The 25,650-nt window shown below is 48.5% G+C and overlaps 1 long non-coding RNA gene and 2 pseudogenes across 1 annotated transcript; 2 read left to right on the top strand and 1 right to left on the bottom strand.

Annotated features, from left to right (window-relative positions):
• The first annotated feature begins 2,423 nt into the window (after positions 1-2,423).
• On the top strand, positions 2,424-2,949 carry LOC105857073 (GTP:AMP phosphotransferase AK3, mitochondrial pseudogene; annotated as a pseudogene).
• A 457-nt stretch (positions 2,950-3,406) lies between these two features.
• Positions 3,407-6,605, top strand: LOC105857074 (putative cystatin-9-like protein CST9LP1; annotated as a pseudogene).
• A 5,483-nt stretch (positions 6,606-12,088) lies between these two features.
• On the bottom strand, positions 12,089-25,642 carry LOC105857089 (uncharacterized). Its single transcript, XR_001147481.3, has 4 exons — positions 25,438-25,642; positions 23,791-24,154; positions 17,775-17,888; positions 12,089-12,428 (listed from the first exon to the last, which is right to left on the bottom strand). It is a non-coding gene; the product is annotated as an uncharacterized LOC105857089 (long non-coding RNA).
• Positions 25,643-25,650: the final 8 nt, after the last annotated feature.

Raw genomic sequence — 25,650 nt, 5'->3', positions numbered from 1 at the left:
GAGCCTTGTCAACCCAGGTTCCATCCGAGCCAGCACTATGGTTTCTGCAGGCCCATCCCACGCACACATTTCCCTGAACACTGGAAACAACACTCTGGACCAAATTTTAGAATACTGCCCTGGGGGAGTACACCAGTGAGATGGGGGCAGGGACACTCCTCTGCCCCTGGACCCGTTTGGTCAGGTGCAGACTGTTCTACAGAGGAGTTCTAGGATGAGACATTTTCTCAGCACATAGGTGGTATTAGGTGGCTATTTTTAAATCACCTTCCTGGAGAAAAAAAACTCATCTTTGAAAAATAATGTTTTGTTGAGATAAGAGTGAACATGAGATATATCACAGGACAAGTGAGATAGGCAACAACGAAAGCAGTAAGTCAGCTGCAAGAACTGCAGCGCCACACTTAAGGCAAACGGCCTGGAGTTTGGCAGAGACTCTCGGGCAAGCTTAGTGCCTGGAGAAAGTAAATGAAGGAGACAGAAAGCCAACCGGGAGGGCTGGACCCCGTTGCCTGGGTGGTACCTTTGTTTTTGTAAGAGTGAGGGATGCCTGAAAGTCAAAGTGTGAGTGGACTACTATTGGAGCCTGTGTGGTTTTTCTCTGTGAGAGTCAAAGCTTGTTCCTCCTTCAGCGTCGTGTTCTGCAGCCCCCTGGGAAGCGCAGCCCGAGGGCTGAGCAGCCTTGATGCTGGCACCCTGTGCACAGGCCCTCTGGGAACGGCCTGGCTGCCTGAGCTGCCCCCGTGGAATGCTGGGAAGGCCAGCACAGCCTCCCCAAAGACCAGCGCTTGGCCCTGCACGGCGATAACGGGCAAAACTCTGGGCGTCTTTTCCCGGCGAGTCCAGTCAGCAAGCGAACCCCAGATTCCATAAGAGCCATCAGGATCACAACCTTCTTTTCCTTGGAACCACCCGGAAGCTAAGAAGTGCTGGCAAACATTCCCAGGAATGAACTCCCAGGGCGTGGTGCACACTGGGTTCTCCCTGCTGGAAACTACCATGATCTCCTTGGAGATGCTCACAGAGAGGCATCCGGGGTCACGAGAGGTGATGCCACGATGGTGCCACAGAGGTAAAAACCTGGAGCAGCTGCCAGACAGCAGCACAGAGAGTTGGGTCCCCAGGCAGAGACAAGACCTGCTCCACCTGTGTCCCACACCCTGTCCCCAGACCACAACAGGGTAGGGCCCAGGAAGAACATCACTGCATCACCTTCCCACCCAGCACAGCTACTGGCCAGGTCACGGGTACAGAAGAAGTGTGTCCTGCCTCCAAATACAACACCAGGGTGGGCCCAGACTGCCCTCCTCACAGGAGGTCCCACCCACCACACACAGAAGCAAGCAGCCAGGGGGTGAGCAGGTGCTGTCTGTCTGGGAGCCACGTGCCACCTGCGCCCTGATCCTCTGTCTAGACTCCAGGAAGAAGTTGATATAAAATACCTGAAACAGGTGGGACCTGATCATCAGTTATCTCGGGAGAAATCTAGCCCTGTTGTGTAGTTGAAATGTGAATGGTCTTCAAGCTGAAGACCCTGCTCATCCATCCTCCTCTTATTTATTTACCAGTGGAGAACAAGCAGCTCAACCACACAGCCATGTGCAGGATTCTCTGTGAAACCCACCAGATCGTTACTTGAGAAAGTGTCTCTATCAAAAATAACCCACAGTTTGAGGGATCTACCAGGCAAAATTCACACCTTCCCTTTTCACTTGGCAAAGTCTTGTGTATGATTCTGATGAAGAAGCTGGCTCTAGAGGCTTCCTCACCGCGGCATGAGTTAAGTGGGTATGAAACATTCTCGTGGCACCACGAAAAACTGACACGGGAAAGTAAAATGGATGACAAGAACAGCAACGATGAAAACTGACACTGGCACAGTTTATACATGTGCCTTTGGCCTTTTTGAAAACAAGAGACATTAAGGTTCTCCTGTCATTGAGGATTATTAGTGATTCTTACATTTCTTTAGCCTAGTTACCTTTCAAATGCAAGGTTTTTATATCCAACCATGTTGGAGCGAGAAATTTCCTGGGGGAAAAAGTCACTGGTAAGTTGTGAAAAATGAAGTGACATGAACGAGAGACTTGAGTGAAAATTGTGGAGTCGGAAGCACCCAGCCAATATAGGCAAAACCAAGTTTATCAGAGCTCTGGGAAGTAGGCAAAGTTGATAGCAACTGACAAAACACTTAATCGAGGAAAATTTGCAACTCAAACCCAGTAGGAGAGCTTCGTGGGGCTTTAACTTACCCTTATGCGTCCTCCACTCTCTGCCTCAGTGGCTGTCCCAAACACAGCATGCTGCATCCCCGTTGTGGGTTCCTGGGGACAGGGGGCGGGGCAGAGTGTACCTTGCTCTCAAAAAATTGTGGTTGTCTGTTTTTACCGATCTTAAAGTTCCCTGAAGGAATAATGAGTTGCATGCTGCCAGGCACAGGAATTAATGTGTTAGTCAAGATTTCATTGACCAACTCATGCCAAATGGTGTCACAACTCTGCTGGCCCTTCATGAGCTGAAAAATCTCACCCAATACAGCTGGCTGTTGGATGGTTTTTTGAGGACACTTCCACAGACAGAAGCCCCAGATAGACCTTATCAGATAGACACGGTGATTAACCTCAATGCATCCTTTGAGGTCACTAAACAAGGATTCATTGCTTGCTGGGTTCATCCGGCCAGTGCTGAGTCTACAACACCGAATTCGACCCTCCCAGACTGTGGGCATAGCTGATCTGACAGCAGAGCATCTCATTCGGCCTTGGGATGATTGACCAGAGGGAGTCATCAAGAGGTTAAAAGTTTATGAATCCAAATAGAACCAGTCCTGCAATATTACCAGAAAAAAAGGGGGTGTTGGAAACATTCTCTGCAACAGAAACCACCGAGATTTGGCCCTGTGTATATGCATTCCTACAAACAAACCAGAAAGCCTCAATTACTCCATGAGGAAAAGAGCTACCAGTGGAGCAGGCCCAGAAATGCAACAGGTCATTGATACCCAGGAGCAGCTGTCACCCCTGGGCCAGGCCTCCACCTTCCCCTGGCACCTGTTGTAGTTTGTGCTCTTTTTTTAGGGTTGGTGACTACGGCCTCCACATAAATCCCTCCTCTTGCCCCCTGAGAGGCTCGTGTCTGGGGACCCCTCTCTCCCACTGCTGGGCCTCCCCACCTGCCACGCCTCTGTTGGTTCTTCTTCCCCCTGCACAGGAGAGGGTTTTAGCAGCTTTGCCTGGAGGAGGCGAGGCCACGTGTGGGAGGGACAGGCTGTGATGGCAGAGGTGAGGACCAGCGGGAGGAGCTTGTGCCTCAGCAGATGAGCGTAAGGGCAGGATCTGAGCCTGGTAGCTCCTGGGAGAGCCGGGCTGAGAAGGGGAGAGTCAGGGGGTGTCCGGCCATCTGCACCATGTCGTGTCTGAGATGGGCGAGGGCTCTGCCCTGGGTGCTGCTGCTTCTCTCAGGCTTGCAGCCCCTGGTGACCCAGGCCTGGCCTTTCAAAGTGCCGGAGAATTGGAATGTCCTAGAATCCGAAAGAGAATACTTCTTCGCCACAGTGGAGTTTGCCTTGCACACATTCAACCAGCAGAGCCAGTACCAGCACGCCTACCGACTGGTGGACATCCTGGACTCCAGGAAGGAGCAGGTGGGTGACCACATTCCCTGCCCTGCTAGCAGAGTGCGGGGGAGGGGTGGTGGGGCAGAGGCAGGTCTTAACCAGGACTCTTGGTTCACCATTTGTAGTCCGTGCTTGGATAAAATGCAACATAATCAATTAGGTTTCAGTGTTTATGAAAAATGTGAATTAGAATTTTTTTTGTAAAATGAGTCAATTATCTCCATGATTTCTGTGACATCACTTAACTGAAGAATGACTTCAAGATAAGGTCTAAGAACATGAAGGTTTCAAATAAGGAAAACAGAAATGACCATATAGATTGACAAATATTTGAAGGACATAAAATGAAAATAAAAAATTAGAAAAACAGAAAGAGAGAGAGAGAGACCAAGGGTTCAGGGGCAACGAGGAGCTGCCGTCGTCCTGAGCCCGCTGTCTGGCCCGTCCCTCTCCTCTGATTCCACCTGCTCTGGGCTCCGGGGCGTGTCTGCACTTGGTGGCGGGAACGAGGTTCACACTCCTCCTCAGACCACTGCTCTGAGTCCTGGATGGTCCCCGCTGGGTGGACGCCCCCCAGAGCGCAGTGAGAAACACACAGGCCACCGGGCTGTAGGCCACACAGGACATGCTTTCCTAAGGGAGCACTTCCGGTTTGGATGGAGAGGGGGGACATTGCTCTTCCTGCCTGGGCACCAAGGTCCTGCAAGAAGGACGCAGGGCCCCACCCCGCACAGAGCTTCAGCCTCTGAGGAAACCCTGCAGCGCCCTGGCAGGGTCTGCTGCCCCGGGCTCTCTGGGCTGGAGCCTCCCATGTGGGCTCCTGGCCTGGCAGTCCCAGTCAGCTTGGGGATTGGGGGATGGGTGGACGGGAGGCAGGGGTGGGATGGGATGGGATGGGATGGGATGGGATGAGGTGGGGTGGGGTGGGGTGGGATAGGGTGGGGTGGGGTGGGGTGGGATGGGGTGGGATGGGGTGGGATGGGATGGGATGGGATGAGGTGGGATGGGGTGGGATGGGGTGGGGTGGGATGGGGTGGGATGGGATAGGGTGGGATGGGATGGGATGGGGTGGGATGGGATGGGATGGAGCAGGAAGGAGAGCAGAGAGAAATTCAGACTGTGTCTTGCAGCCCTGGCTCCCATGCTGCGTGCTGTGCAGCGGAGCACTGGGTGGCGCTGTGCTTGCTGGAGGCCCAGGGAGAGGTCTGACCACATGCTGAAGATGAGGCTCCCTCTCTGGGGGCTGAGACCATCCTGAAAGCTCTTAGAGAACCAGCGGCCGCCCAGGCACCTGGCGTCTGTCCTCTGGGAAGGCAGCTGTGGGAGCAGGAGCCCCTGAGAGGGGAGCCGGGTCTCAGGGTGGCAGAGTGGGGGCGTGGGCGGCAGCTGGGGGATGCGGTAATGGGGCTGACTTGGTGTGTCCCCCCAGGGATCCACCATGACCTCCTGCTCTTTGCTCTTAACTCCCCAATCTGGAGAAGGTCCCTGTGGTTTCACCTCCAGTGAGCTGATGCCAGGCCCGTGGCGAGCCTCCAGATGGAGCCCAGTGTTAGTCCCTGTCCCTACACCGATGGTGTCTCCACTAGCAGTTACTTAAGGGCTTCAAGGAATTGTGTTCACTTTAATCTGTTTTGTCCAACAGAAGTATGGGGATACAACGTTCTCCATGAACCTACAGTTGGGCCGAACCATGTGTGGAAAACTAGAGGAAGACATTGACAACTGCCGCTTTCTAGAAAGCCCAGAGCTGAACAAGGTAAGATGGGACGCAAGCTTCCCCCATTCGTGCAGCTGTGGAGGCTGCGCGGGGACTGGATGGGGACGGGGCAGCAGTTGGCAACGCTTTCCCTAAGGACATAGGGAGGGAGGGCCAGCAGGCTCTTCCAGGCTCCCCTGCCTGTCCCTTAGTGGGAAGCCCTGCTGGGCAGCAGCTCAGCCGTCCCCTCGCAGTCCCTGGCCAGTCTGAGACTCCTGACTCTGCCTCTTCATGCCCTGCAGCTGCCTGCACCTAGGTCATGGGGCCTTCAGAAGGCCTTCAGACTTTCCCAACTACCCAACACTGCCTTTGCATGTTGCACACAGCCACAGCTGATGTGTAAACAACTAAGTGGTCACGTGTCAATAAGACCTTTTCACACTAGCTGGCGGCAGGCTGCATTTGGCCCCTGGACCATAGTTGCCAACCCCGACCTCAGAGCCCGCTGGGTGTAGCTGTGGCAGGTGTCCTGAGCCCCAGCATGCCCGCAGCCCCCGACACAAGCGCCTGTGCCTGCCCCAGCTCGGCTCGGGGCTTCTGCTGCGTCCCTGGGATCCCGCTGTCCTGGGCCCAGGCAGATGTTCTCTCTCTGGTCCTCATTGTCTCCTCTCCCCAGCCTTCTGGACAAGCCTGGTAGGGCTTGGGCATCACCTCAGCCTGCATGGGCAGTTCTTGGGTTCCCCTTGCACTGACCCAGAGCCTGAAGGGAGTAGAGGTGAGGAGGGGCTCCCCTGCCCTCCCTCCCAGGCCCTGCCTGGGCCCTGCTGAGCGGTAGCCCGTTTCTGGGACGTGGACATGGGCAAGTCCAACTCTGGGAACCACACACCTGGGGTTTAGTAGTTCCCCCTTACCAGAATGGAGTGTCCTGTGCTGCTCTTAGAGGCATGGGTCATACCAGACAGCCTGAGGTTCCCCTGGAGGCCACTGGGTGGGGAAGGGGGCTGACATAGGCGCTGGGTCAGGAAGGAGCCCTAGATCATACTGAAGGTCTGGAACAGCTCCGGGCTTAGGCTGGGGGCCACACCTGGGGTCCAGAGCTTTATCCCTCCATTGCTGGCCCCAGTAATAGGCAAGGTTGGGAGCATGAGCCACAGCTTCCTGAGGCTTCTGCGCCCACGAACCCGTCTGTGCTTGTTTCCTCAGACGTTGACCTGCTTCTTCACCGTCAGCACCCAGCCCTGGAAAACACAGTTCACGCTCCGGAACAAGACCTGCTGAGAGGGAGCCCCCTGAAGGGGCCACGGCCCCACACCTGGCCACGTGCTGCTCTCTCCTTCCAGGGACACCACCAGTTCCCACAAGGTGGCTTTTCAGGGGCAGAGCAGCTCCATGCTTGTTTGTTCTTCTTATTTTCCAAGTGTCAGGGGTTCATGGCCAGGTATTCTTTTGCAATTTCTGTCAGAACTTCTAAGAGAAATTAATTGCTGTCCAAGTTCATCATGTAGAATAGATCTTAAAACTTTGCATTTAAAAAATCGTTGTGTGCCTGAGGGGTGCTGGGCAGTTGGTGGAGTTATTCTCAGCAGGGCAGCCTCACGGGCTTGGCGAGGGAATGGGGTCCTCCTTCCTTCTTGGGCCTCCTGGGCTGGCTCCAGGTGGCACGTGAAGGTGTACCTGAGATGCTGTCTCAGAGCCAATGCACTCTGGCCCCCAGGTCCACAGGTACAATGACTGTGGTCCCCCAGAGCACCAGATGTGCGTGATGGAGCAGGACAGGGCTGTACAGGCTCCTTTGCAGCACATGTGGCATTTTCACTAATCTGCACAGCATCTGTGCATGATCAGTTTGAGACGCACTGGAGTCCAAGTAGCTATGGACGCTCGGCCCCAATCTCCCAGACCAGCGTTTAGTGTGCATTCTCTGTAAAGATCTAAAGACTATTTTGGCCTCTGTGAGCCCTATGGTCTCTTTCCCAACTACCCAACATTCCCTTTGCATGTTGCACACAGCCACAGCTGATGTGTAAACAACTAAGTGGTCACGTGTCAATAAGACCTTTTCACACTAGCAGGCGGCAGGCTGCATTTGGCCCTCGGACCATAGTTGCCAACCCCGACCTCAGAGCCCGCTGGGTGTAGCTGCTGCAGGTGTCCCGAGCCCCAGCATGCCCGCAGCTCCCGACACAAGCGCCTGAGCCTGCCCCAGCTCGGCTCGGGGTTTCCGCTGCGTACCTGGAGCTCCTTCAGCAGGGCAGGTGCACCCCCCAGGTGTGGGGGAGGCCAGGCCTGAGGGTCACACTCCATCCTCAGGAGGGGGGCAGGTGAGTGTCCCAGTCTCCCAGCCCCAGGGCACCCGACTCAGAGGACAGCACCTCAGGTTCCCTAAGCTTCACCTGCACGATGAACCCAGTGGCCCGCAGTGTGACCCACTGAGAACAGACATGTGGATAACAGGAAAGTTGATTTCTTCCCCCTTTCTCACTTGTGTCTCCTGGTTCATCTCCAGATAAACCACCCGCGCTCATCAGTCCGTGTGGGCTCAGCTTAAGGGGAGTCTGGTCAAGACACGTGCTGTGTTTGGCCCGTCCCCTTGGAACGTGTCCTGCACAGAGACAGCCGGGAGGGTGAGCCCCAGACGGTGATTCCAGGCAAAGCCAGGGGAGAGCCAGGCACCGGGGTCTCCCTGCAGGCCCCCAGTGCTGAGGTGGGGACAGCTGCTGCTCTTTGTCCCTGTCTGGACTCTGGAGCCCTCAAGGCCCTGCCCTGCCCTGCCCAGACACGAATAGGTTTTTGTTTACGACCCCCCATCCCCTCTCCTGTGTGCTCCACCCTCGGCCTTTCCTTGCCCAGGACTCAGTCAGCGGGAAGAAGCTCAGAGGGGCCCTTTATCCACCGTGGTTCCAACACGTGTTGTCCAGAGAGTCACCCCGCTCATTCCACTCGAGCACCATATCCGAGGCGGCTCTCGGGACAGGGTCCCATGGGGTTCAGCCCACCAGGGAGTCCTGGGTCAGGACCTGTGGGAGCAGAGCCGTCCCTCTCAGCCCTGGCAGGGTGCCCTGACGCCTGCCTGACTCAGAGTGCTCGTGTGGGGCATTGCCAGTTCTCCAGAGCCCAGAAGGGGTCTCCAGAACTTGGGGGGCTTGTGTTGATCCCACTGTATCTCCAGGGTTCTGAGTTAAGTATGACATGGCCCGATGCAGAGGCCCAGTGAGGGGACGGGCCTGGCGTCGAGGGCCCCGCTCCTGTGGAAGACCTCTCCTATCTTGCCTGTGAGCTGTGCCTGATCCTAGAGGTCGCTACACTTCTCCCCTTCAGGAGTCTGTGTAGGGAGGAATCAGGGAATTGGGTCCTTGGATGCTGCATATGGTCCCATCGTAGGCCCCTGTGCAAATCCCGTACCAGAGGCTGAGGCTACAGACATGCTGGGAACACCTGGTCAGGGGCATCCCTGGTCCCCAACCCAGAAAGAAGGGGCACAGATTGTAGTGCAGTGTCATGAGCTCCCTTGTTCTCCAGCAACATGAGTTCTCATCGAGCTCTGCACCCTCCTAGCCCCTAACTTCCCACCCTCTGTCTCTGGACCACTTACATGGATGGTTGCAAATGAAATTAAATGAGGCAATAGAAGAAAATACTATATATAAATGTGTTCCAAAATGCTCAACTACACACACTCCCTTATTCTGCACTATGGCCATTTCCCATCTGCTAGGGGCACATACGGACACTGTCCTCATCTTTCCTAGGGGGTCAACACTGGGACACACCCCTGGGCACATTGAATATAAAAGTGCACATGAAGTAACAAGGACGAGGAGCGTGGAGGGCAGTCTTTGCAGACTCCCCGAGCCTCTCTCCTTCAGGCAGAGGAAGGGTGGGGTGGGGTGGGCCTGGGGAGGAGGAGGATGTCAGGACACGCAGTGGGACCACATCCCAGCTTCCAGTGCTCCTGGACATGAGCCTGGTCTCTGCAGGACTCCCACCTGTTCCAAATCTCCACTGCAGGTCCAAAGACTCAGATTCCCTCTTGTTCTAGGACACCCTCAGGGTTGGAGAGTGACTTCTCCCTGGTCCTTGTTGGGCCGGAAAGGAACTGAGTTTGTGCTGCTGTAACAGAATATCACAGATGGGGTGATTTATAAAGAACAGGAAGTTATTTCTCACAGCTCTAAAGCCTGAGAAGTCCAAGATCAAGGTGCCGGTATTTGGAGAGGGCCTTCTTGCTGTATCCTCACGTAGCAGAAGGTGGAAGGCAAGCTGTGTGGGAATGTTGCATAAAGCCCCTTTCATAATGGCCTTCATTTTGCCCAGGAGGGACAAGCCCTCATGGCCTAATCATTTCTTAAAGACCTCACCTCTTAATTCCATCACATTGAAAACACCTGGATTTTGGAGGGGGCACATTCATAGCAGGAACATTCCTTGCTTTTATAAGGTGAGTTTTTGACCCTGGCCTCTCCTTTTCCTTTTCCAAAATTTTTGAAAAGCCAAGAAAAAAATAATTTCATGATAGCAAAGCCAACACTTCCATCACCCATGTTGTCATCTGAAGAGCAGGATCTTTGTAGGAGCAGGTGAAGGGTGGGAATCGGCACAGCCCCGGCTGCATCCTCCCCGGTGTGGCCTTGTACCTTGGTAGAGAAGGAGCCGGCACTGGAAGTTTCACCGAAGCCCATGTCCATACATTCCAGATCCCTCCCTGCTCACACAAAAATGCTGCCAACAGTAGGTCAATAAAAACTCAAAGCTTTCATGCATCAATAGAACTGTCTCAATCTTGATTCTTCGACCTGTCTCTGAATCGGTGGGTCTGCAGCAGCCAGGCAGTTTTAAAGAGTGAAACCTGAATCAATGCATGGCCCATACCAACCCAGCTGACCTTAGACATGGGCAGTTAGGTTTGGTTGGCCCCAAGCCAAACAACAGGTATTATGGGTACAATGGAAGTGACCAGCCCGGGGTGTGTGAACACTCCAGGTCCCTCCAGGTGTTCAGTTACAGCCTCAGGGCTCAGCACAAAAAGCCCTTCTCTATGGCTGCTCATGGGACCAGGGAGGGCTGGCCAGCTCCTGCTAAGGAGGGAAAGGGCGCCCGTGCCGGAAGCGCAGGCTGCGCACCACCTCGCTCAGAGGCTGGAGGGCAGGAGAGGTGCAGGCCTCAGGTGTGGCAGGTGGCAGCATAGTAAACCTCACCCTGAGGCAGGGGAAAGAATGTGACAAGAGCTCCAACGTGTCCCCACAACTCTGTGAGCACACGGGAAAGGAGGGGGCCGGGACAGGCCGGGCAGGAAGAGTGAGGGCGTGCAGGTGGGGGTGGCTGCTGTCTGACCCCAGCCAGGCAAGCCGCCAGGGCCCAGGCTGCCCCTCCCAGCGCACCTAGGCTCCACTATTGGGTCGGTTCCTCCAGGAGCCCACCTTGAGACAAAAATTCAGGTACAAATGGCTTATTCAGAGGTGATCCCAAAAGGGAAGTGGAAACGGGAAGGGACAGAGGCAGCCCAAGTTAGCGAGCAGGTTAGCGACATGGGCAGCTAGGCTCAGGGTCGCGGGGCATGCTCCAGGGACTGGGCAGAGCACCCCTCAGTGTTACCTCCCAGCGGGCAGAAGGCCGGGGTTTATATCCTCCGACTTCCACCGTTGGCTGAGGCTTCCTCCCAGGGCATTACCCCCACGCCCAGCACTCTGGCCTGCCCCTCCCTGCCAGAGAAAGTCCTTCAAGGGGGGCTGGCACTCAGGTGGCCTCTGAGCTTCACCATCTCTCGCTCTCGTGTCTAAGCTAGAACCCGACTCTGCATCACTACTGACAATCACACCATATTGTCTCCTGGCCCCCACCTGCACGCCAGTGCTGTCGTCTCCACATCCGGGTTTCAAAAAGTGACTCTTTATGAACAGGTTATCCACCTTCACCACCTCAGCCCACCCTCCACACGCCTGCGCCACACACACACACGCACACTGTGGTGGCCTCCGTGTCCTCTCCCTCACTGAGCCAGGCCTGATCTGGGTGGCCAACAACACAAGGAAGAGGCAGGCGGTGGTGTGTGACATCTGAAGCTCGGTCACCAGGGACATTGTGGCTTCCGTCTTGGTCTCTGGAAACACAGTCTGGAGGAAGCCAGCCACAGCAGCCTCGCGGAGAGGCCCAGGTGGAGAACAGAGACCTGTTGGCAACAGCCACCGACTGAGCCACCTCCGCAGGGGACTCTCCAGTCAATGAAACCTTCAGATAACGGCAGCACAGTCAATGTCTGGGTCACCTCGTGGGAGGCGACATCCAGAATCACTCAACCAAGCCACCCCCAAATTCCTGACTCACGGGCATCATGAGATACATAGGTAAATTGCTTGAACTGCTAAGTAGCCAGGTGGTTTGTCATGCAGTGTTAGATAGCTGACACATCCAACAGTGGACACACACTCACACGTGCGTGTACACATCCACACACACACAAAAACGCAGCCTTCTCTCCATGCACCATTACTCTTGTATTTTTTTCTGCCTCAATTCAAAATCAACATAAATCTCCAAATGGCTCAACTGTCTCTCTCACTGTATCTGGGGTTTAAAACCAGCTGTTTCTAAGCCAATGGGTTGTGTCTTCCCAGGAGAGCAGGGAAGGGAAGTCTCTATGGAAATCCATGGATGAATAAGGCAGCCAGACCCTCAGAGCCTTACATAAAGTGCCATGCATGCTTGGAGCAATTGAGGGCTGGGTCCTCTAGTCAGTGATCCAGACGGAGCTGCAAGTGAGAAGTAATTTGTACTCCGAGTTTGGTGAGGTGTAGACACTGCTTCCATTTATTGGCAGATTGTCCCTGCTAGTGGGTGAAGCTGCCAGCTAAAAGAGTCTGCCCAGCACTGTCAAAACACACCACACGTCCTCAGCTTCAGTCCTTGAAGAACACACAAAAGCAAAAAGGCCACAAAAAGGAGGCCATGGTCAGCTGTGTTGTTCGAATGTCTTGCGAGTGTCTTTGCTTCTTCTTTAACATGGAAGCGAGTGTAGCAGAGTATGGTAGGAGATAACTAGTAATCTCTGCACTGTTTCTTTAGGAGAGTGAGTTCAAATTTCCATGGTTTGGATCTAACCATAAAGATGCAAATATATGTCTAAAAGAGACAAAAATAATAATTAGCTTGTATAAGAGGAAAAAAAATAGAAGTTCTTACTTCTAGCTCCCAGCTCTTGGCTTCAGGAGAGCTAAGATGCTCTCTGAGTCAGCCATGGCCCTGCAGCCCACGGAGCCGCCAAGCTGGAACCCGGTGGCAGAGGAGTTGGCCCACTCACTACCATGGATCTTCCTCAACTCTCCCCGCTTGACCTGAGCCATCATGGGCATGGCGTCATTCACCCACAGAGAGCCAGGGTCAGAGCCCAGGAACTGCTTATCCTGGGGAAATCCCTGTCTCCAGCTCTGGCCTCCAACCAGCCATGCCCACACCCTGTAACCCAAGTAGACCCTGTGCTGCATGGAGGGCCCAGTGGGTCCTGCCCAGAAAACCCGACATGACAATAGTACAGGGTCTTGCATGCCTCAGGGAGACGAGCAGGTCGAAACTTTGCCAGCAATGAAGAAGAAAAGCTTGCAGCTGGAGAGCTGGGAGGAAACACATAGATCCATCTCAGAGTCCTACAGAACAAGTGGGGCTTTAGGTTCATGGCTTTGGGCTCTTTAGAATGAGAACATTGTTTCCCTTCTCTCTCTCTCTCTTAAAAATTTTTGTTCAGTTAGAATAAAAATATAAAGTTAGAATCCCTCCATGACATCAATGTAAATGTGATTGAGTGCATCAAGTAAAATTGTATAACATGCACAGGTGTAGGAATAGTTTGAGGGAGAAAACAGGACACATGGCCAGCAACCCAGATGGGCCATTCAAGAACTGAGTCTGGGCCTCTTCGATGCACCCACGTGGGAGGAGATATCTAGGGGTGCCCTGGTGCCTGGCAGTGGTGGGAAGCGAGAGAGTGGGCATTGGGCTTAACAAGGAGTTGACTAATTGGTTATTTAACTTCTGGACAAGCCAAGGTAGATAGAAAAGAATCAGCAAACAGAGGAACTGAAAAACCCAATTATCCAGATCAGTAGAGGACATTTTAGCAATGTATATTAAGATTGTTAAAAGGTGAAAAAATATCGGATGAGTAATTCAATTTCTGAGACCTTTGCTTACACAAGGAAACAATGATCAGATATACATGCAAATAAAAATAAGACTATTTAAGTGGACACATAGGTACTACAGTAATAGGGTATTGGGCAGGTGGGAGGGGGGAGGGGGAGGGGGGTGGGTATATACATACATAATGAGTGAGATGTGCACCATCTGGGGGATGGTCATGATGGAGACTCAGACTTTTGGGGGGAGGGGGGGAAATGGGCATTTATTGAAACCTTAAAATCTGTACCCCCATAATATGCCAAAATAAAAAAAAAATTAAAAAAAAAAAATAAGACTATTCATTGTAACACTAGTCTGGTCCAGTTTAATGCTACCAGAAATAAACTGAAATTTTGCTAAAATTAAAAAAAAAAGCCACTGTTCATATAGCTAAAAATTAGGGGGGAAACCTTACATAATCAATTCTCAGGGATTGGCTAAATAATATGTGACAGCACCATAAAATGAAATCAAAATAGTTTCATTACATGATGGTCTCAAATAATTTTAGCATTTTGGAGATGCTTGGATTTTATTATTAAATAAAAATCTAGATTATGAAACAGTGTTCAGTATGCTCCCAACTACACAAAAATATAAATATAATATATTTATTATTATGTGATATGTAAATATAATATAAAATATTTATATAATATACAAATGTTATATAAAATATAGGAAAAAACTAGGATAGATAACAATATATTGACAGTAGTAAGCTTTATATAGGATATTTATAATTTTAAGATACTCAAGATTTTGAAAATTTCCAAATTATCTACATTGAAAAAATCAGGCCAATAGCTATTTAAAATAATAAGATTTAAAATTTAATTTCCAAGGAGGCCAGATGTTTACCCTTTCTTCCTTTCTAAATCCCAATGGAGAATCCAAGAAAACAGGTAAGTGCCCACCTGTAGCAATTCTACCAAACAGGGAAGGGTCTCGTGCAAGGACAGAGACAGAGGAAAATCTCCACATGATAAGAAGCGAATGAAAGAAAGGCAGTGAAAGTTTATTAAATGTAAATTAAACATAGAGGATGGGATCCTAAGAGAAAGCCACGCCCGTAAACTGTCCCCAAGCTCCTCACACCTACAGTCATCCTCGGTTTTCCTCCTCTCACACTCCATGGCCGATTCGTCAGCACATTCTCAGCAAACCTTTCATACATCCAAAATCTGATCACCTCCACCAACCCAACCAGCACCACCTGAGGAGCCCCAGTAACTACTGATAGACTCACACTCATCTCACGTCTCCACCACTGCCCTGAGATGGATTGTTTCCATCTGTCCTTCCAGGTCCACACTGCTCCTGTCTCCACCTGAAAGACTGACCTCCATGGGCTGCTCCAGTGGGCACTGCGGCCCTATGACCTCTATGGACTATGCCAGGTTGGGGTGGCCAATGGAGGATAAAAGCAGGAAAGCAGGAAGCAACAGGAGAGGGAGGGCAGGGGGTTGCAGCGGGCTGGCTGTGTTCCTCCACCCTAGGCCATAGGTACTGAAGGGGGCTGTCTGATTGCTCCAGGAGAAAGGATATTAAAAAGCGAGTCCTAGAAGTGGAAACCTAGGAATATTAAAACATCTCACTTTGCTAGAAGTCAGGGAGATGCAAGGTGAAATGAGGAAGTAACATTTCACATATATCAGAATGGAAAAATTAAAGACACTCTCCAGGTGCTGGCAAGGCTGTGGGTGGGTGAACAATTGCGCGCACCACTGAGGGCAGCTGTGCTAGTTTAACCACTTTGGAGAGCAAACGTGAATCATCACGCATGGCTGCCCCGCTGAGGCTGAAGCTGTACATGCTGTAGGCAGCAGCCCCAGCCCCAGCGCCGCCCCTTGGTACAGTTGGCAGGCAGCAGACTTCACTGCAGCATTGTCGCTAAAAGTGAAAAACTGAAAACGGCCAAAAGTGTCCAAAATAAGGAGTGGTTAAATAAAATGTATTGTCATATAATAGTTTAATGAACAGTAATTAAAACAATTTCTATATACATCAACTGGCCCAAGAAATCATTTGGCATAAGTAAATAATAGCAAATTATGCCAACATGCATACATCTCAAAACATATTGTTGAGTGAAAAAAATAAAAGAAAGTTCTAAAATTTATGTAAATTTTGAAAAACACATAAAACTCTACATACATAGATAAAAGTTTTAAAACACAGGTAGGAATGTTAACTCACCAATTTTAGAAGATCGATCATCTATCTTTAAGAGAGACAACGAATGGGTGTGCAACATTTAATTTTTAAAATATATATTTAATAACACCCATTAAGGATGGATATTATCAAAAAGTCAAGAGCTAACAAATGTCAGTGAGAGTGTGGAGAAAAGACTGTACCCGTGTACAGTGTTGGTAGGAATGTAAATTGGTGCAGCCATTATGGAAAACATTGTGGAGGTCCCTAAAGAAATTAAAACTAGAACTACCATAGGACTCAGCCATAGCTCTGGAAATAAAATTATCACCTTGTAAAGATATCTGCACTCTCATGTTCATTGCAACACGATTCACAATAGCCGAGATATGGAAACAACCTAAATGTCCATCAATGGATGAATGAATAAAGGAATTACGGTATAGATACACAATGGAATGTTATTCAGCCTTTAAAAAAGAGATTCTACCATTTGCTACAATATGGATGAACTTCAAAGACATTATTTTTAGAGAAATAAGCCAGATACAGAAAGAAAAATACTACATGATCTCACTTAGATGTGGAATCTAAAAAAAATTAATAAATAAGTCTTTTTTTAATCTAGTTAAAAATAAATTTTAGAAAAGAAATAGATATTTAAAATTAATGCAATAAATGATAATGGTTGCAAAATCTCTGTGGTAAAAACTACATGTATAAAGACTTTCAATGCAGCATCATGTATGAAAGAGAAAAATTGGACGTAACTTCTATGAGAAGATTGCCAAGACAAATGGGAAAAGCCAAAAAAGGAAGTTGCATCAAAAAACACACAGTATATCAGCAGCTATTTAAAATAGAAAAAAAGAAGAAGAAAGGCTATATTGATTTTTATAAATTTATAGTGAAATGATCTTGAGGATATTCAAAGGATCCCAGTGGTAGCTCCTGGCCAGGGGATGAGGCTGGGACTTCATCTGGGGGCCCCAGGGGCATGCCATCACTTTTATCATTTACATTTTTATGAGAATGTACTTTTGGAAAATATTTATGTACACTTAAGAAGATTAAATTTAAATCTAAAATGTATCCCTGTTAATCAAACAGAAGAGTAAGGGAACTTTTTATTAAGGCAGGCCCTTCTGTGATAAACTGGCCCCCCGGGCATGAGGCCTGGCTACACCCCAGCCGGGATGGGGTTACCCCCATCTCTGACATGAAGAAGCAGTACACTGGACATACCAGGCTCCGTGGAGCCTGTGAGACCATCGGGCTGGGAGTCTTTGGTCTCTATCCCAATGCTGCCCAGGACTTCCATACAGCAGCCGGACTACTGGACTCAGCAGGACATTCCCTGCTCCGAAGCAACCACACCCTTGTGGGGCCATGGCACCGAGAGGAACCCTCTTTCAAGGACTTCGGCTGGGCAGAGGTCATGCCATGCTTTGTACTGAGCCAGCACCAAACACGGTAGATGGTGCATCGGATGGCTGCCATCGATTCCTTCCCTGCCAGAACAGGGGAACATTCTGCTCCCTCCTTTTAGAAGATATTTAAGAAGCTTGGCTCCCTTGAGAGCACCACGTTGTGAGGATGTCCAAGTGTAGGATGACTGACTCTTCTGGGTTTGCCTGAGATTTCCCTGGTGTAGCACTCAAAAGCCCACATTCCAGGAAACCCTTCAGTCCCAAACAAATCAGGATGACTGAGAACCCTATGAGTTGGCCCTACGGGCATTCTGTCCCTGGGCAGAATGGAAATGATGCCTGGCAAGCCCCCGGTTGTCTCAGCCATCCCAGCTGAGGCACCAGACACGTGAGTAAGACAGCTATCTGGAGCAGAGCTGCCCCAGCAGACACCATCGGGGACAAAATAGTTGTCCAGCAGAACCCAGCCCAGACTGCAGAATAGAATTGATTTTGCTTTAAGCCACTAAGTGTGTATGTTTACCTGTGTGTGTTGGTGGAATGGGGGAACCTGGCCATCTTCAGTACTGAATATGAACAGAATATGGAAAACTAATAGAATATAGAAAATTAAAGCAGGATTGGTCCTAGGAGTCTTCTCTGGTACACAAATCTAACCAGAGCCACCACCCCACTACCACTATCACCACTTGTCTCAGGTACATACCTTTTGCATTTGCAGACTCTTTTGAAATAAGCAGTTTTCAACATCTCCTGAAGATTTCTTGCACATTGTTCGAGCAATCTGGGCTTCAATATAGTACTCCAAACTATCTGTCACCTGTCGATGAGTAATTTAAAAATTAGATATATAAAATAATACATAGAATCAATTGTCATCTCTGGTAAATAAACATGCAACTGACTGCTTAGGGCAAAGAATGTCTCTTTGCTCCCCTTCTACAGTTCCCTTGCCAGAATTTTTGGGGTAACATGGGGAGATTCTTACCTTGACATCTCTGACTCTGTCTCTGTCTCTCTCATCATGATATTTAATTTTAAAGTAATGGCAACCGTCTTCAAGATAAATCGGAAAAACTATTGCCCAAGGAATGTTTTCCTGGGAAAGCTAATGATTTGCTTATTGAAGCTTGAGAAATAATCATCTGAGCTTACAGCATCTTCACACCTAGCCAAGAGATATTGAGGGAATAAAAAGATGCCCCAAAACTGAGACTTGCTTGGAGTATATGGATTCTCTCTAAAACCTCCCGTTCTTGGTGGTTTCAGTGATCCACACCTTGTTGAATGTTATGTAGCCGCTCAGGGCATCCTGCCTGCACAGGGCCCCCTGCCAGTCCCTCTGTTCAAGGAAGGCCTCATGGGGAAGTGAAAATGCACAGAAACAAATGCAGACTTTATTAAACTATCAACAACAAGAAAACAAGATACACAAGACTTGGGGGAAAGAACATGTTTAAAAGAAGGACCAAGTTAAGCACAACAACTCGTCCCAGAAGAATCAGAGAAAATTGAAAATATATAATAAACCTTTGAGAAATTCTAGAATAGTTGCCTGGGCACTGAAACAAAATGAGTGTGGCAGGCAGAATTCTAAGATGCTGCCCACATTTCTGCCCCCTGGTGTACCTGCCCTATGGGATCCCTAGGACTGTGACTATTCAAATTTCACTCCTGTGATCTGGTTATGCTACATGGCATAGTTAGTTTAAGACAGGCAGATTAACCTAGTGGATTTGACCTTCTCACGTGAGCCCTTTAAATTGGGGGTTAGAGGTCAGAGACAGAGATCTACACGTTCTTTGATCCCGCAATTCTACTTCTACTAGATGTATACTCAACCTCAAAGGCACACACACACACACACACACACACACACACAAATACAGGCATACCTCATTTTATTGCACTCCACTTTATTGTGCTTTGCAGATATTGTATATTTTATAAATTGGAGGTTTATGACAACCCTGCATTAGTAAGTCTATTTGGTGTCATTTTTCCAACAGCATGTGCTCACATCATGTCTCTCTTCACATTTTCATAATTCTTACAATATTTCAAACTTGTCCATTATTGTTATTATATTTACTATGGTAATCTATGACCAGTGATCATTGTTGTTACTATTGTAACATCATATTATTGTTGATATTATCATCATAATATTGTTTTGGGGCACCGCAAACTGTACCCATAAACATGGTGAACTTAACAAATGTTGCATGTGTTCTTACTGCTCCATAGACCAGGCATTCCTACATCCGTCTTTTTTTCCTGGGTCCTCCCTGTTCCCTTAGACACAACAATATTGAAATGAGGCCAATTAATAACTCTACAATGGCCTCTAAGTGTTTAAGTGAAAGGAACAATCCCACATCTCTCATTTTAAAACAAAAGTTAGAAATGATTAAGCTTAGTGAGGAAGGCATGTCAAAACCAGAGATAGGCCAAAAGCCAAGCCTCTTGTGCCAAATAGTCAAGTTGTGAACGCAAAGGAAATGTTCTTGAAAGAAATTAAAAGTGCTACTCCAGTGAACCCATGAATGATAACAAAAAGAAACAGGCTATTGCTAATAGGGAGAAAATTTGGGTGGTCTGTATAGAAGATCAAAGCAGCCACAACATTCCTGTTAGCTAAAGCCTAATGCGGAGCAAAGCCCTAACTCTCTTCAATTCTTTGAAGGCTGAGACAGGTGAGGAAGGTGCAGAAGAAAAGTTGGAAGCCAGCTCAGATTGGTTCATGAGGTTTAACGAAAGAAGCCACCTCTATAGCATAAAAGTTCAAGGTGAAGCAACAAGCACTGATGTAGAAGCTGCAGCAAGTTACCCAGAAGATCTAGCTCAGATCATCGATAAAGGTGACTGCCCTACAGAACAGATTGTCGAGGTAGATGAAAAAGCCTTCTATAGGAAGAAGATGCCATCTAGAACTCTGATTTGGATAGGAGAAATTAATACCTGGCTCGAAAGCTTCAAAGGGACAGGTTGACTCTTTTGTTAAAGGTTAATGCAGCTGGTGACTTTACTATAGTTAACTATAATATATTATTAATATATAATTTGAGATAGCTAGAAGGAGGATATCGAATATTCCCAACACAAAGAAATGATAAATGTTTGAGATGATGGATATGCTAATTTCCCTGATCTGGTCGCTGTACATTATATATATATCAAAACATCACTATGTATGTGGCGAATATGTACAATCCTTATTGTCAATTAAAAAATATTTTCACATATAAGTGAGACCATACAGTATTTTTCTTTCCATGTCTGGCTTATTTCACTTAACATAAGGAGTGAGATTAGTGGGGGAGGAGATAGGAAGATGTAAATCAAAAAGATTAAAAAGTAGCAGGTATGTAAGGATGAATAAGTCTAGAGCTCTAATGTACAATATGAGGACTATAGCTAAACATAGTATGTTGTATTCAAGATTTTTGCTAGAAGTAGATATGTGTGATGATAGATAATGGTAATCTGCTTGATTATAGTAACATTTCACTATCTATGTGTATAGCAAAACATCATGCTGTATACCTTGAATGTATTCAATAAAATTTTTAAATAAAAAGAAATGAAACACTTGATTTTCAAAAAAAAAGTAATGAACATACTTTTGCTACATGCAGCAACATAGATGAAGCTCACAAACATAATATTGAAAGACAAAGGTCAAGCAAAACACTGCATAACAGAGGGCTCCATTTATGTAAAGGTCAAAGAGCAGGTAAAGCTTTGGTGTTAAGGAATGCAGGCTTAGGCAGTGTTCATGGTAAAGGACACTTCCTGGGCAGGGGACAGTGCAAGCAGGTGCCTGGGAGGCCCGAGATGTTTTTGCTAGACTCTGGGGGGAATAGTATCATAAGTGTTCCTTTCTATAGCGGTTCATTCTGCTTGACACTTAGGCGTTTATGTTGATTTCACAATAAAAAAGTTTTAAAGAACAAATGTCCATCCTTATTTTTTGAAAAGTTTAAAAAAAAAAAATAACATAGAGGACTTATCCTACTCAATGGCAACACTACTATACTGGCCAGGAGCAGATAAACAGATCAAGGGAAAAGAATCAAGCGAATTTTACAACAGATCAAATCATATTTGAATATTTAGTCTATGGAGAACTGACTTTTCAAAATACAGAGGCCCCTTTTATAAAGAGGGTTCGGAAAATTGCCTCTCGATTTTTAAAACCTAAAGTTAGATCCTGTACCCTCACCATAAGCAAAAATAAATCTAAGCTACACTAACGAGCTAAACTTATATCTTAGAATAATTATAACTGTTGTACTCAGGTTGGAAAAGGCCTTCTTAAGCAAGACATAAAACAACAAATGGGAAGAGAAAGATAAATGTTATTATGTTAAGTTTTTTTCAAAAATCTTAAAAACATTGAAAGCAAAATTAAACTACAAACAACAGACAGGCAAGTACAAAATATTGGAAATATGTATAAAAACAATCTCAGATTAATATGAATAGCACATAAAGATTATCTACTAATCTGTAAGAATGGATGTAATCCATGAGTGGATTAATCAAATGTGGTATATGTATACCATGGAGTTCTACTCAGCCACAAAAAACAATGGTGATATAGCACCTCCTGTATTATCCTGGATGGAGCTGGAGCCCATTCTGCTAAGTGAAGTGTCACAAGAGTGGAAAAATAAGCACCACATGTACTCACCATCAAACTGATATTAACTGATCAACACTTATATGCACATATAGTAGTAACATTCATCAGGTGTCAGGCAGGTGGGGGGAGCAGGGAATGGGTATATACACACCTGATGGGTGCAGTGTGCACCGTCTGGGGGATGGACACATTGAAGCTCTGACTCGGGTGTGGTAAAGGCAATATATGTAAACTAAACATTTGTACCTCCCATAATGTGCTAAATTTAAAAAAAAAAAAAACTGTTTCTACTTGATTCTTTTGGCTTCTTACCTGCTGTCAAGACCTCACAGTGAACTACAAAATAAAATGTACATTCATGGAAAAAAACAGCAAGCAGTACAAAATGGTATATAATTTTGGTATTATATATAATGGTATATATAATTTTTCAGATATCTGGGTATTTGGTTTATTGTATTAGTAAACCACCTGCCTATAAATCAGAAACAGTATGCTATCTGTGTAGGTAGGGAAGCATAGATAAAGAGAAATCCAAGAAAATAGAATCGTTCCAGAGAGGGTGGGAACTTCACTGAGCATTGTACTACACATGCAGGAGACAACAGGGACAGTCGATATTCATGAGCCACCGTGGGTGGCACACACCTGGCCACAGGTATCCTCTGCCCAAGAACTACAAACACACAGCCAGGCCCACACAAAGAACGGAGGCAGCCAGGGTCCCACAGAGCATGGCGAGACAGCTGAGAAGCCAGATGCCCCAGCCTCCCACCTAACCGTCTCTCCTGACCAGACAAGAAGCAGGAGGCTAGCGCAGGTTGCCTGGCAGCCTGGAGATGGACAGGAAAGGTCAAAGGGAAGGTGCCAGGGAGATGAGCTGGAGGAGGAGGAGCTGGAAGACGTGCCCTGCACTGCAGGTCCTGTCAGCACCTCCATGCACCAAGCCCAGTGTCACCTGCTCACCTCTGCCACCGTCTCATTCCTCCAACTCCAGCCAGACTGGTCTCATGCCTGGCCCTTCAGAGCACTCTGCTGCGACCCACCTCAGCAGCCCTGGCTAACCACAGTCAATTTAACACTGGTGCCACGCTCTCTCCTCAGACACAGCCTGGATCCAAATTCCCCCAGCCATCCTAACGACAGGACCTCCCACTGCATTTAGTTGCCGTGCCTCTTAACGTCTCCTTTAAGGAAGAACAGTTTCCTGTTCTTCAGCTTTTCCCCCATTTCTCATGACATTCACATTTTAAGTGGTCTTATAGAATGCCCCATGATGTAGATTCATCTAAATGTTCCTCTGATCACATCGGGAGGTGTTCTGGCAGGAATGCTCAGCACGGCGCGTGAGGCTGCACCATGCCCGTCTGCCCAGTGCGGGAAGCGCCTTTGGCGAGGGCCGCGCTCTGCAGATTCCCCGATTACAAGGGCATTTCTCCCCTTTGTAACTAATAAGCAATCCCTGCGGGGATTCGCCCCAAACACTCTCTCACCCAGTGAGAGAGTCGGAGGATTCACTGATGATCTTTGCCTGAATTAGTTATTGCCGTGGTGGTTGCAAAAGGCGTGAACTAGAAAACAGCGTGATTTTCTGGTACACCTTTTGCTTATGCCTGGGAGTTGGCATTCTCCTGTAACGAGGAGTCTGCCGAGCCTGGATCCCTTTCTAGGTCAGCAGGCTCTTCACTCCCTTGCTGTGCTATGACTGACTCGTGCTATGACCATGAGCCCCCCTGGACTCACGCTGACGATGTGCAAATGGCCCTACACTTGGCCCCTTTGAGCTGCCTTCAGGGGTCTTACCTCTACTTTGTGATGTGACTATAAACAATTTTAAGTGACGTTAATGGATATTTTAGGTTTCATCTCCATCCCAGAATAATAAAGGATGAAATATGGTTAATTTTCCTACAAAAAATTAAATTAATATATTTTAAGTTAATTAATTAATTTAATTAATATATTTTGGCTAAAAGCGTCTCTCCGCTGCGGTTGCCATTCCTAGGTGCACCATCCATGGCTGACGGTGCCGTTCTGGCTGAGGGAGAAAGCAAGGAGAGAATGCTCCACGGACCTGCTCCTGGGCTTTCAGAATCTTCACCACCCTAAAGTTGTAATTGTCATCGCTGGCCTTGTTATACTCTTTCATGGCATGCCAGAGCGCCTGCTGCACGTAGACATAGGTCTCAGAGATGTCTTGGAATGGCCTCGTCACCATCACGGAGCCCCAGACTTGGATGTTTCTGGACACAAGGGCTGCAGTGGCCACCAGGAGCAGCAGGGCCTGGCAGAGTCTGACCATGGTGCCTCAGCCAAGGGGGCACAGCCCAGGAGCCTTCTGTTCTCCCAGGGCTGGGCTGGTTGTGAGCAGGGCTGGTCCCTGCTGCCTCTGCAGATGCAAGACCCTGCACCCCAGCTGCTCTCGGCACTGCTGTGGGCTAAAAGGAAGGAACTTCTGTTAACGTTGTTGTAATAACTTGATAGAACAAGAAATATACATTTGGTCTCCATCCCAGCTTTCTGGCACAGAGCTCCTAAAACTCCTGGAACTCCCTGAGTGATGGAGGTGTGATAGGAGCATCTTTTGTTATTTATATCAAGCCCCTGTCAGCCGCCCCTGAGTTTCTGCTAATGAGGTGACTCTTGTAGGCTCCCGGGTGGCCTCAGGATGGAGTTTGCCTGCCAGACAAACCAATCACATGATTAGAGGGTCACCTAAAATGACAGGGTTCAGAGAGCTTCACACGCACCTCACATGATTAATCTCATTTAATCATCACCATCTCCCATGGGGACCGTACGATGATGATAACTCCTTCATACAGGAGGAAAACGAAACTCACAAAGAAGTCAAGCACATACATGGTTAACCCATGCCCTGCCCTTACCCCCCATCTTGTAACCGCCTGAGCTAGCAGACATACACACATAACAACAGCTTGGGATATACGTTTGCTTTTAGCTCAGGATGTACAGGATATAGTTTGTAAGACGCAGACAATAGGTTAAGGTGTGTTAAGTATAGGGAGTGAGTAAGCAAATAGCTTGAGAGATGTAGGCAGAATTCATAAGCTGTGTTGATGAAAGCTATGTGGAGTGTAGAGTGTATCTAAGTTGAACCTAGAACATGATGGCAAAAGTAAGAGACACCTCATCTTCATTAGGCACTAGATAGAAATGAAATGCAGGCAGCCAGAATACTCATAAGGTCTTAATTTGGCCACTGTCTGATGACACCATTCTGGCCCCACGCATGCTCTCCCGCAGAAATGCAAATCAAATCCTCAGCTGTGCAGATTAATTGGAGTGGACGCAGGCCCAGGTACACCTCTGTCTTATAAATTAGTGTGGGTTACTGACAAGAACCTTCCAGCTGTGGGACCCCTTGCTCAAACCTCTGCTGTGGTCTGCCCAAACCCCACGCCCACCTTCCGCAGGGAGCCGATGCCATGGAGAGCTAGGAAACCCGAACATCGCAGACCTGGGACCAGGCAGCGTGTTCTCTCCACCCCCACCCCGCTTGCCCCACGTCTTAAGCGTGTTCCATCTCACTGTCTTGCTTCTCACTCCACGTTTTATACTAATCTGATAAAGGTGGGACGCGAGCAGTTAACTCGGGTGCGTAAGGCCTCCTGCTCCGAGCGCGATCTCCGAGTTACTTCCCCAGGGCATACCTGGAGGCCGCTCTGGCACCCAGGACACAGCTACGCCACAGACTCACCTCTGGTCCACGCTCCTGGCTCCTGGACCCTGAGTCAACCGTCCTGGCCCACAGGTGGTCTCGTCCTCCTTGGTGAGGACTTGAGCTGACTGGTTCTGGCCCCCTTGCCTGCTCTCTGTCCCCAGCAAGCTCAGTTCATGACCCTGCACCTGGTCAGGGCATCAGCTGGGGCCTTCACTCTGGGCACTTGTCCCCTCCGGCTCTATTCCCCAG

This window comes from Microcebus murinus, chromosome 16, assembly GCF_040939455.1.
Source record: "Microcebus murinus isolate Inina chromosome 16, M.murinus_Inina_mat1.0, whole genome shotgun sequence".
NCBI classification, from domain to species: domain Eukaryota; kingdom Metazoa; phylum Chordata; class Mammalia; order Primates; family Cheirogaleidae; genus Microcebus; species Microcebus murinus.
The sequence above is the reverse complement of the archived record's forward strand: the minus strand, read 5'-3'. Positions and strand labels throughout refer to the sequence as shown.